We start from the raw sequence: 9,418 nt of genomic DNA on the forward strand, positions 1-9,418 counted from the left end.
AGGACCTGGCTGGGGCTCCGCGGGTGCCGCCCTGAAGCTCGAAGAGCTGGGGTGGGAGCCTGCCTCTCAAATCCCACCCCTAGGTGCCACCTCCCGAGGAACAAGACAAAGCCACTCGTTGAGGCGCCTCGCACGCTTTGCAGGTGATTTCTAGCCCTTTAGAGTGATCGTCTTCATCAATAGCCGAGCCCCGACCCCTCTACTCCATGGCACCCCTGAGGTCTCCCTAGTCTTTTTGCTGCATGTGTTCCTGGCGCGCCCCCCTCTTCCAGGCTCCCGATGGTGGGACGGGCTGCGCGCTAGCACCGGCGGCGCCGACCCGGCTTCGGCCGGGCCCCGGGGACCGTGCGCCCCGCGCACCGTTTGGAGTGGCAGCTACGCGTCTGTCTGAGGGCATCCATGCCAGCCGCAGAGAGAGGCTGCGGTCGCAGGGCCCGGGGAGCCCTGGGGTGAATCCACAGGACAGGACCGGGTGCATCACCAGAAGCGCTTTCTCTCTTTCTCTGGGAGCAGGAACCCTGGCGCTTCTGCTGATGGGACCACTCCCTCCTCCCCGGTGTGCTCCGCCACCATGTCCTTTGTTGACTGCTGGGGTTTTGTCTATTTGCCTTTTTTTTTCTACCACGGTTTATTTCTTCTTCTTTTTTCTTTTAAAACTTTTTTTTTTTATTTGCAAGAGAGACAGAGAGATCTTCCATTCTCAGGTTCACTCCCCAAATGCCTGTAAAAGCCGAGCCAAGAACCAGGGACTCAAGCTGCTTCTCCCGTCCCCTGCTGCTGTCTCCCAGGGAGAGCATTAGCAGACAGCTCGCACTGAAGTGGAGTCGGGACTTGAACCCAGGCACTCCAGCTTGGCATGTGGGAGTTCCTAACTTGCCCACCTATTTTGCCCTATTTAAAAACAAGGATGGGGTGGGGGAGGGGGGAGCCAGCACTGTGGCATAGCAGGTAAAGCCACTGCCTGCAGTGCCGGCATCCTATGTGGGTGCCGGTTTGAATCCCCAGCTGCTCTACTTCTTATCCAGTCTCTGCTATGGCCTGAGAAAGCAGTAGAAGATGGCCCAAGTCCTTGGGCCCCCACACCTGCATGGGAGACCCAGAGGAAGCTCCTGGCTCCTGGCTTCAGATTGGCACACCTCTGGCTGTTGCGGCCATTTGGGGAGTGAACTAGTGGATGGAAGACTCTCTCTCTGTGCCTCTCTGTACCTCTGCCTTTCAAATAAATAAATAAATATTTATATAAATATATATTTATATATTATAGTATACTATATATAAATATATAACTATTTATATAAATATATTTAATATAAAATTATATATTATATATTTATATATAACACATTATAATATATAAATATATTTATATATATATATAAACAAGGATAGCTCAGCTCTCTGCTGTGGCCTGGGAAATCAATGGAGGATGGCCCAAGTGCTTGGGCCCCTGCATCCACATGGGAGACTGGGAGGAAACTCCTGGCTTCGGTCACCGTTGTGGCCATTTTTGGGGAGTGAACCAGCAGATGAAAGATCCTTCTCTCTGTGTCACTCTGCCTTTCAAATTAACACACACACACACACACACACACACACAATCAAAGATGGCACTCCAGTGGTTGCCTGCTCAGTTTGATGTAGTGTTCATGGTATTCTGAGTTTTCTCCTACAGACACTAAAGCATAAAATCTGCCCCAGTCCAGGACATGCCAAGAGGGCCTCCAGCTCAGATCCTCAGCCCCCAGCCCTCCGTCCCCAGCCTCACCCAGCTCTGGGCTTCCCCTGCAGCCGTTGCTGGCAGGGTAGGTGTCTTTCATCTCTCCAGGGGGACCCTCACCCCTTCCCCTCTAGACAGCCTTTCATCCTCCCAGTCCCTAAGGAGAGGAGTAAATTCTGAACATACTTCCAAGGCAAAACCCCACACCATGTCACGGCTGGACAGGGACCAGGCATTGGAGCACTGAGGCTCCGTATGTCTCCTTGGGGCTGCCAGCCTTGGTGACCTGTGACCTCTGTGCCATCATGTCAGGGCCTATTGGCAGGACCTCAGTGGCCACAACAGGTAATGAGGCTGTCAGAGGCCCTTCCCAGCGCCTCACCCACCCAGGGTGGCTCAGTTGGACCCATGGGCCCCTGCGGGAGGACCTCTCCTTCTTCCCAGGACATTATGGGGACCAGCCCTAAGGCAAGGTGGCCACAGCCAGCTGGAGGGGGCGATGACCCCAAGCAGATCCAGCCCAGGCTGCTGGGCCGGTTCCCATCACAATGAGAAACGCCAAGTCCTGGCCATCTCAGCCTCTGCATGGCCTCCAGGGCTTTGTGTTTGTTTGCTGGTTGCCTGTGTGTACCTGTGGGGCTCAGCCCCTCACCTGGGTGCCCCTCAATGGAGCAGCACCGCTCCAGCCCTCCTGGGATGAGGTGCGAGGGGAAGTCATCTCCCAGAGAGGTTGCAGAGGACTCCGGAAGGCTTCCTGGCCAAGGTCAGGGGAGCTTGCCCTTGTCTCTGTGAACCCCCCGTTTTGCCTGGAGTCCTTCGCTGGAGGCCCATCCTCCTGACGAGGCTGCCCTCTCTTCAGGCCACCCCCCTGACGTCACCTTCTCCACCTCACGCAGGCCCCAGCCCCTGGTAGGCGCTCAGGAACGGCCAGTCCCGCCTCGCATGTGCCTGTCCGCCCCAGAAGGACATGCAGTGACCCGGTTAGAACATAAAGGACACTGTGGAGTTGAGAGCTTCCCCAGGAGTTCTGGGCCATTCGTTGATGATGTCGGTGATTGATATTTGTAAGAAAGCCCCGGGGGCAGGCGCGGTGGTGCAGCAGGTTAAACCACCCCTTGGGATACCCGCATCCCACATCACAATGACTGGAGTCCCTGCCTCGGCTTCTGATCCAGCTTTCAGCTGACGCACCCAGGAGGTGGCAGGTGACAGCCCAGGTACTCAGGTTCCTGCTGCCCACGTGAGAGACCTGGATGGAGTCTCTGGTTCCTGGCTTCAGCCTGGCTTAGCTTGGACTTTTGAAAGGCACTGGGGGAGTGAACCAGTAGATGGAAGTCTCTCTCTTTGCTTTTCAAATAAAACAAACAAGTAAAACTTAAAAAAAAATGTTATGGACTGTATTTTGATTTTCAGCAGAGTAGTTTGTTTTGATAAAACAAACTCGGGCAAGAAAAAAAAAATAAACCCATTGCACCATTCTTGTCTTCCTAGCAGCATAGGGGGTGTGAATGCAGGTATTGGTCTGTGGGGGTTGGGGGGCTCCTGTCAAGCTCATAACATGGCCTAGGGCAGTTTTCCACACCCTAGAAGCTGGAAATTCATGATTGCTGTGCCAGCCTGTGGGAGGAAAAGGTCGCTTCCAGGCTGTGGGTAGGAGGAGGGAATGAATGGGTTGAGGGAGAGGGACGTGTTCAGGGACAGACTCATGGGACAAGTAATAGCATCAGTAACAGCAGGTGCAATTTGTTTTTGAGGTCTATCAGATGACTCGAATTTTATTGATGGGGTGGTTGAGGCTCAGAAAGGTTAAGCGGCTGCCCATGGCCACACAGCCGCTGACTGGTGACACTCAGCCTTTTTTTTTTTTTTTTTTTTTTTTGACAGGCAGAATGGACAGTGAGAGAGGGAGACGGAGAGAAAGGTCTTCCTTTTGCCTTTGGTTCACCCTCCAATGGCCGCTGCGGCCGGCACACTGCGCTCATCCAATGGCAGGAGCCAGGTGCTTCTCCTGGTCTCCCATGGGGTGCAGGGCCCAAACACTTGGGCCATCCTCCACTGCACTCCCTGGCCACAGCAGAGAGCTGGCCTGGAAGAGGGGCAACCGGGACAGAATCCGGTGCCCCGACCAGGACTAGAACCCGGTGTGCTGGCGCCGCAAGGTGGAGGATTAGCCTAGCGAGCCGCGGTGCCGGCCAACACTCAGCCTTGAACCTGAGCGAGGCTGTGCCTCCAAACCACAGCACATGGTTAAGGCCATGCTCCAGAGGACAGGCGTCTGGTGTAGCGGTAAAGCTGTCACTTGGGACGCCTGCCTCCCGGGTCACAGTGCCTGGGTTTGAGTCCCTGCCCCGATTCTGATCCAGCTTCCTGCTAATGCGCACCCTAGGAGGCAGCAGGTGAGGGCACAGGTACTTGGGTCCCTGCTGTCCACATGGGGCACCTGGACTGGAATCCTGGCTCCCGGCTTCAACCCGGCCCAGCCTAGACAATTGCAGACATTTGGGGGCTACACTTCAGTGGGTAGATCTCTCGGTGTTGCTCTTCCTTTCAAATGAAGAGAAACAGAAACAGAACTTTCAAAAAAGAGGGTGCTCAAGACAGTCAGATGCCACGCCCCATAGAGACCATTGGCCGGCCCCCAAACCCGAGTCTTTGGCCATCTCAGGCATGGCCCTGAGCACTTGTGTCCTGAGGCAGCTCTGCTCAGCCGGGACTCGAGACTTCTTCCCCCAACCAGAAACACGAGGAAGTTGGACATCACCAGCCCTGTTTATGGAGGGGAAGTCAGGGTGCAGGCCTGAGCTCAAAGAGCTCTTTGCACTTAGCCCAAGGGTTTCTGTCCCACAAAGTTGCCTGGTAGATACCCGTGTCCATAGCTGGCATGCCACACTGAGGACCCCTGCTGGGCAGAGGGAGTAACAGCAGCCTTGGCCTCAGCATCACTGAGCACCCACTGAGTGCTCCCCAGGCACTTGGGCCCTGTGGCCTCATTTAACCCCTGGAGCCTCGCTAGTAGGTGTCACTGCACCATACAGGCTCAGAGCAAGAGGCAACCTGCCCAGGCCACGGGGCAGGCTCTGTCCCCACTGCCTCTGCACCTGCTGCACAAAATGCCACAATCTGACCGCTGGCAGCAGTGTGGCGTGCCAGAGGACAGTTGTCTGCTGGGCCCGTGGGATGCTGTGCGCCTCACTGCCTCCGGTAACGATGTGTGACAGCAGTGCTCTACCTCTGCTTCTTCTGACAGTCTGAGAACGGCCTCGCCAACCTCTGCGATTCTGGGCACAAAGCAGTGGCTGGCATTGGCTGGGCGACTCTTGGACAGGGGCCAGTGGCGGAGGGTATGAGAATAGGGAAGATGGAGTCCCTGCTTCCTAAGCAGTTCCATCCAAAAGGAATACACTAGTGTAGATTGACACCTGGCCAGGCCCTCCCCTGGGCTGGGCCTGCGCCGTCCCTCTCCCTGTCACTGTAGGCCGGATGCTGAAGCGTAGGGTCTTGAGGCTGCTATGACAAAATACCTTGGGCTGGGTGGCTTAGGAACAGAAGGAACTTAGTTTTCAGTAATCTGTAGGCCGGGAAGTGCAAGGCTGAGGTGCAGGCAGACTCGTGTCTGCCAAGGGTTTGCCTTCTGACTCATAGGTCACACCTCTTGCTTTGGGGAGGAGGCCAGGGGTCCCTCCCCAGCTTCTTTTATAAGGTACCAATCCCTCTCATGAGGGCCCCACCTGCCGAAGATCCCATCTCCTCATGCCATCTCCTTGGGGATTAGATGGGGGGTATGTGGCATTCAGGGCACAGCAGGTGGTGCACGGCCCTGTGGCTCTGCCAGGTTGGGGCAAGGCCGGCTGCAGGAAGGGGCCTTGTTTCTGACCTCTTCTTGGGCAGCAGCTCTGTGCTTGCTCTGCAGGTGCAACAGCAAACTGAATAGAGGCCCCTCCCCTCAAGTATCCCCACCCCTCCTCAGTCCAAGTTCAGCCAGTGCTAGGTGATGTGGAGACCAGGACGCAGTGCAGATGACTGACTCCTGCCTTTTTGAAACTTATGAGTGCAGGAGCTGGCTGTCCACCAAGCAGTAAATTAGATGTGAGATAGTGTTTGGTGCTGGAAGGGGAGCCCCTGAACCTCCCCCAGCCCAGCCCAGTCGAGGGCCAGGGGGCCTGAGGGAGCTGAGGTAGCCAGGTGAAGAGAACAGTACCTTCCTGACACAGAGACAGCAGGCACCAGGGCCCTGTGGTCTCCTGGGGGGGTCAGGCACTGCACACACCCTGCAGGCTTTGAGCTTATGTAATGAGACCAATAACAAGAGTCAGGGGCCCTCAGGTGGCGGGGTGGGGTGGGGATGGTTGAGACAGAACGTGAACAGCTATGGGAGTCCAGGGCGGAAGGGAATAGGCTTTGGCACAAGCTTGGGAAGACAGAGGCCAAGGGTGAGGCTGGCCGGGCAGTGCGAGAGGGGCCTTCGAGGTCGTGTTGAATGCAGACGTGGGCGAAGAGGGAGAGAGGGCACCAGGCCAAGTGCACCGTGCAGAAGTCCTGGAGACAGGAGAGCCTTGACCTGCAGGAGAGGTCAAGGGCAGGCCCTGGAGAAGAGGCCAGACGGCACGCACGCTCAGGAAACAGACTTCGACTGTAGCCATTTCTCCCAGAGTAGCAGGCCTTCCCTCCCTGCTCTCTGCCCCAGAGAGGGGCCTGACCTCATGCCTGCAGCTGAGAGCGCGCCACCTGCTCAGCAAGTTGCACCAGGAATTTGGCCCAAGTTGGCCGAAACGCGGGGAAACATGAGACACACGGAGCAGGGCCGGGCCGCGGCTCCCAGGAATGCAGTCTCGGCAGGTTTGGGGCTGGGCGCACTCGCAGCACTGGGAAGCGCCTTTCAGGTTTCACTTACAACACCCTCGGGTCAGCCGCTGCCACACGGCCGGACTCTCTGTCTCGGACGCTGAGGGCAGTAAGCGCCGGAGTTTAGAAATGCATCCGGAAGCCACTGTGGCCTCCGGGCACTCCACGCTCAAACTCACACTTCTTTTTCTTTTTAAGGTTTACTTATTTGTTTGAAAGGCAAAGTTACAGAGAAAGAGAGACAGAGAGAGGCATCTTTCATGCACTGGTTCACTCTCCTGATGGCTGCAACTGCCAGGGTGAGCCAGGCTGAAGCCGGGAGCCTAGAACTCCTGTCCAGGTCTCCCACGGGGATGCAGGAGCCCAAACACTTGGGCCATCCTCTGCTGCTTTCCCAAGTGCATCAGCAGGGAGCTGGATCGGAAGTGGAGCAACCGGGACTTGAACTGGCGTCCATATGGGATGTGGGTGTTGCAGGTGATGTCTTAACCTGCTGTGCCACAGCGCTGGTTTCTCAGACTCATACTTCTACTTGGGGCTCCCTCCAATGGCCTCCTCATGGGGCGTGTCCCCTTTGCTGATGACCAGGAACTCAGGTTCTAGAGAAAGCAGCCACCTGGCCCGCCTGACCTCAGACCCCTTGAGCGGCCACAGCAGTGGGCAGGCGCTGGCTGCCTCGCGTGTCACTCACAGCATTCCCGTTTTCTGTCGGGAAAACTAGACCCACATGCTTAGACTACAGAACAAAAAGCATCGTCCGAAGGCTCCTTGATTCCTCCAAATCAAGGCAACACATTTCCTCTCTGCATGTTGCGATGGAGAACTTCCATGGAGGAGCCTCTCAGAGCTGCTGTTTCCACCAAGAGGCCAAGTGGACATCCACTCCTTCCCACCTGGACACGCCCTCCGGCTGCCACGCCCCAGCCTGAGAGGTGGAGGTGAGGCCATTGCACCTGCAGGCGTTCCAGGCTGGGGGCCTCTGCCCAGGTCAGTGTGAATTCTCCCCAGGGGAAGGAAGTGGAGGCCAGCAGAGCGCTGTGTTGCTGCAGTCCTTGGAGTGCTGGGCCAGCGCAGAGCGCTTGACACAGAGCCAAAAGCAACAGGGGGAGAGCCTGTGGAGCCGCCCAGGGAAATCAGAAAGCTTCAACCATGCAGAAAAGAAAACATCGCTGCCGGGCAGAGTCGTGGGGACTCCGGAGTCTGTGATGAGAGTGGAGGGGAGCCACGGGGGCAGTGAGGACGACTGGCCCTCATCCGCCGAGCCCAGCGTGGGTGCTGAGCGGTTCTGACCGTGCAGACCGGGCCTTTGCAGCCCGGGTGATGTTTGCAATGCGTAGAGAAGCACCTGATGGGGCAGAAGCCACACTTTTCTCAGCATGGGCAGCATCGGAGGGTGGGGACAGGTGGGGTGAGGACAGGAGAGGAACGTCGCTTTTTCTTTAAACAGTGGACGTAGACCTGTAATTGAAAAGCCCAATAAAGGAAGGCACGCATAGGAAACGAGTCCCCTAGCCCTGCCAGAAATGCCCGGATGCTGCCCACCTGGCTGATAGGGAAGATGACCCTGACCCCCCCGAGCTCCCCATTTTTCTCTTCCCTACCCCTAAGTGGAGCCAGCCTGGCTGGACAGAGGCCTGTCCTCCCTGAGGCCAGGACAAGCAGCATGCACACTGTCCCCAGGGGCAGGTGAACACCCCACGCTCTTGGCTTGCTTGGGCTGCCTCTGGCCACAAGGTCATTGTTACAGCTCCCTGGGGCTTAGGTTGCCTTCCTGCGAGAAGGAACCAGCCACTCAGGAGGCCGCTGGCTCTGAACCTTGGCCTCTGGCTTTCTCTTCTGCATGTCACCTTCCCCAGGGACAGCTACACATTGGGTCAGGGCTGTGCCTCTGTTTTCTTATGGCCACTGCCCTCCCTCTGGCCCCACGTGGACCACACAGCAGACAGAACCGACAGCCCTCAGGTTACCCAGTGAACTTGAAGCCTGGGTTAAAAACCTCCCTTCTGGGGTGGGTACTGTAGCACACTGTTAACAGGGACACTGGGGACACCCCTGTCCCATAAGGGGCGCCTGAGTTCAAGTCCCACCTCTGCTTCCAGGCTCATCCAAGCAGGCAGTGGAGGATGTCTCAAGTACTTGGGTTTCTGCTGCCCACGTGGGAGACCCACAGTGAGTTCCTGCCTTCTGATTCCAGCCTGGCCCAGCCTTAGCTGCTGTGGGTGTTTGGGAGTGAACCACTGGATTGGAGTTCTCTCTCTCTCTCTCTCTCTGCCTTTCAAGCAAAAATAAATAAATAAAGTCGTTTAAAAATCTACAGCTGTTTATTCACAGTGCCACTTCAGACAAATTGCTTCACCTGTTCTGTGCCTCGGTTTCCTTGTGTCTACAGTGGCGAGCATCACCCTGCTCTCCCAGAGCTATCTGTGGATTAAAGGGCATGATGCTGGGCCCGGTAGGCGCTTGACTTCGCACAAGAAGGAATTCAGACGTGAGACAGAGCAGCAATCAGTAAGGCAGCAAGGGTTACTGGGGCAGAGCAGCGGATGGGACAGAATCCGAGAGAGAGCGCCCAGTCACTCAGACAGGGGAAGGGAAGGAAGTTCCCCCAAGGGTTCACTACTCAGCGCTGTCAGGCTGGGGAGCCCACCTGGCTCCCGGCACAGGAGCCTCCCCTGGGGGCCCGCCTTGGCGGGAGGCTGTGAAGGTTTTGCTGCTCCGCGTTACCAGGCCAGGGACCCATCTGGTGCTGAGGAGTGAGCCTGTCCTGGGAGCTTCCCTTGGGGTTAGGGCTGGGACCACCTGGGAAGTTCTGAGGTTTGGGCAGGACTTTGCCTTGTAAAACCTGGGGCTGCTTCCAAG

The 9,418-nt window shown here is 56.7% G+C and overlaps 1 long non-coding RNA gene across 1 annotated transcript; it reads left to right on the forward strand.

Annotated features, from left to right (window-relative positions):
• The first annotated feature begins 95 nt into the window (after window positions 1–95).
• On the forward strand, window positions 96–3,103 carry LOC149128012 (uncharacterized). The gene is made up of 2 exons (XR_016229197.1): window positions 96–1,802; window positions 2,614–3,103. It is a non-coding gene; the product is annotated as an uncharacterized LOC149128012 (long non-coding RNA).
• The last annotated feature ends 6,315 nt before the right edge of the window (window positions 3,104–9,418 follow it).

This window comes from Oryctolagus cuniculus, chromosome 2 (assembly GCF_051225735.1).
Source record: "Oryctolagus cuniculus isolate XC-2025 breed Fujian yellow rabbit chromosome 2, ASM5122573v1, whole genome shotgun sequence".
NCBI lineage: Eukaryota > Metazoa > Chordata > Mammalia > Lagomorpha > Leporidae > Oryctolagus > Oryctolagus cuniculus.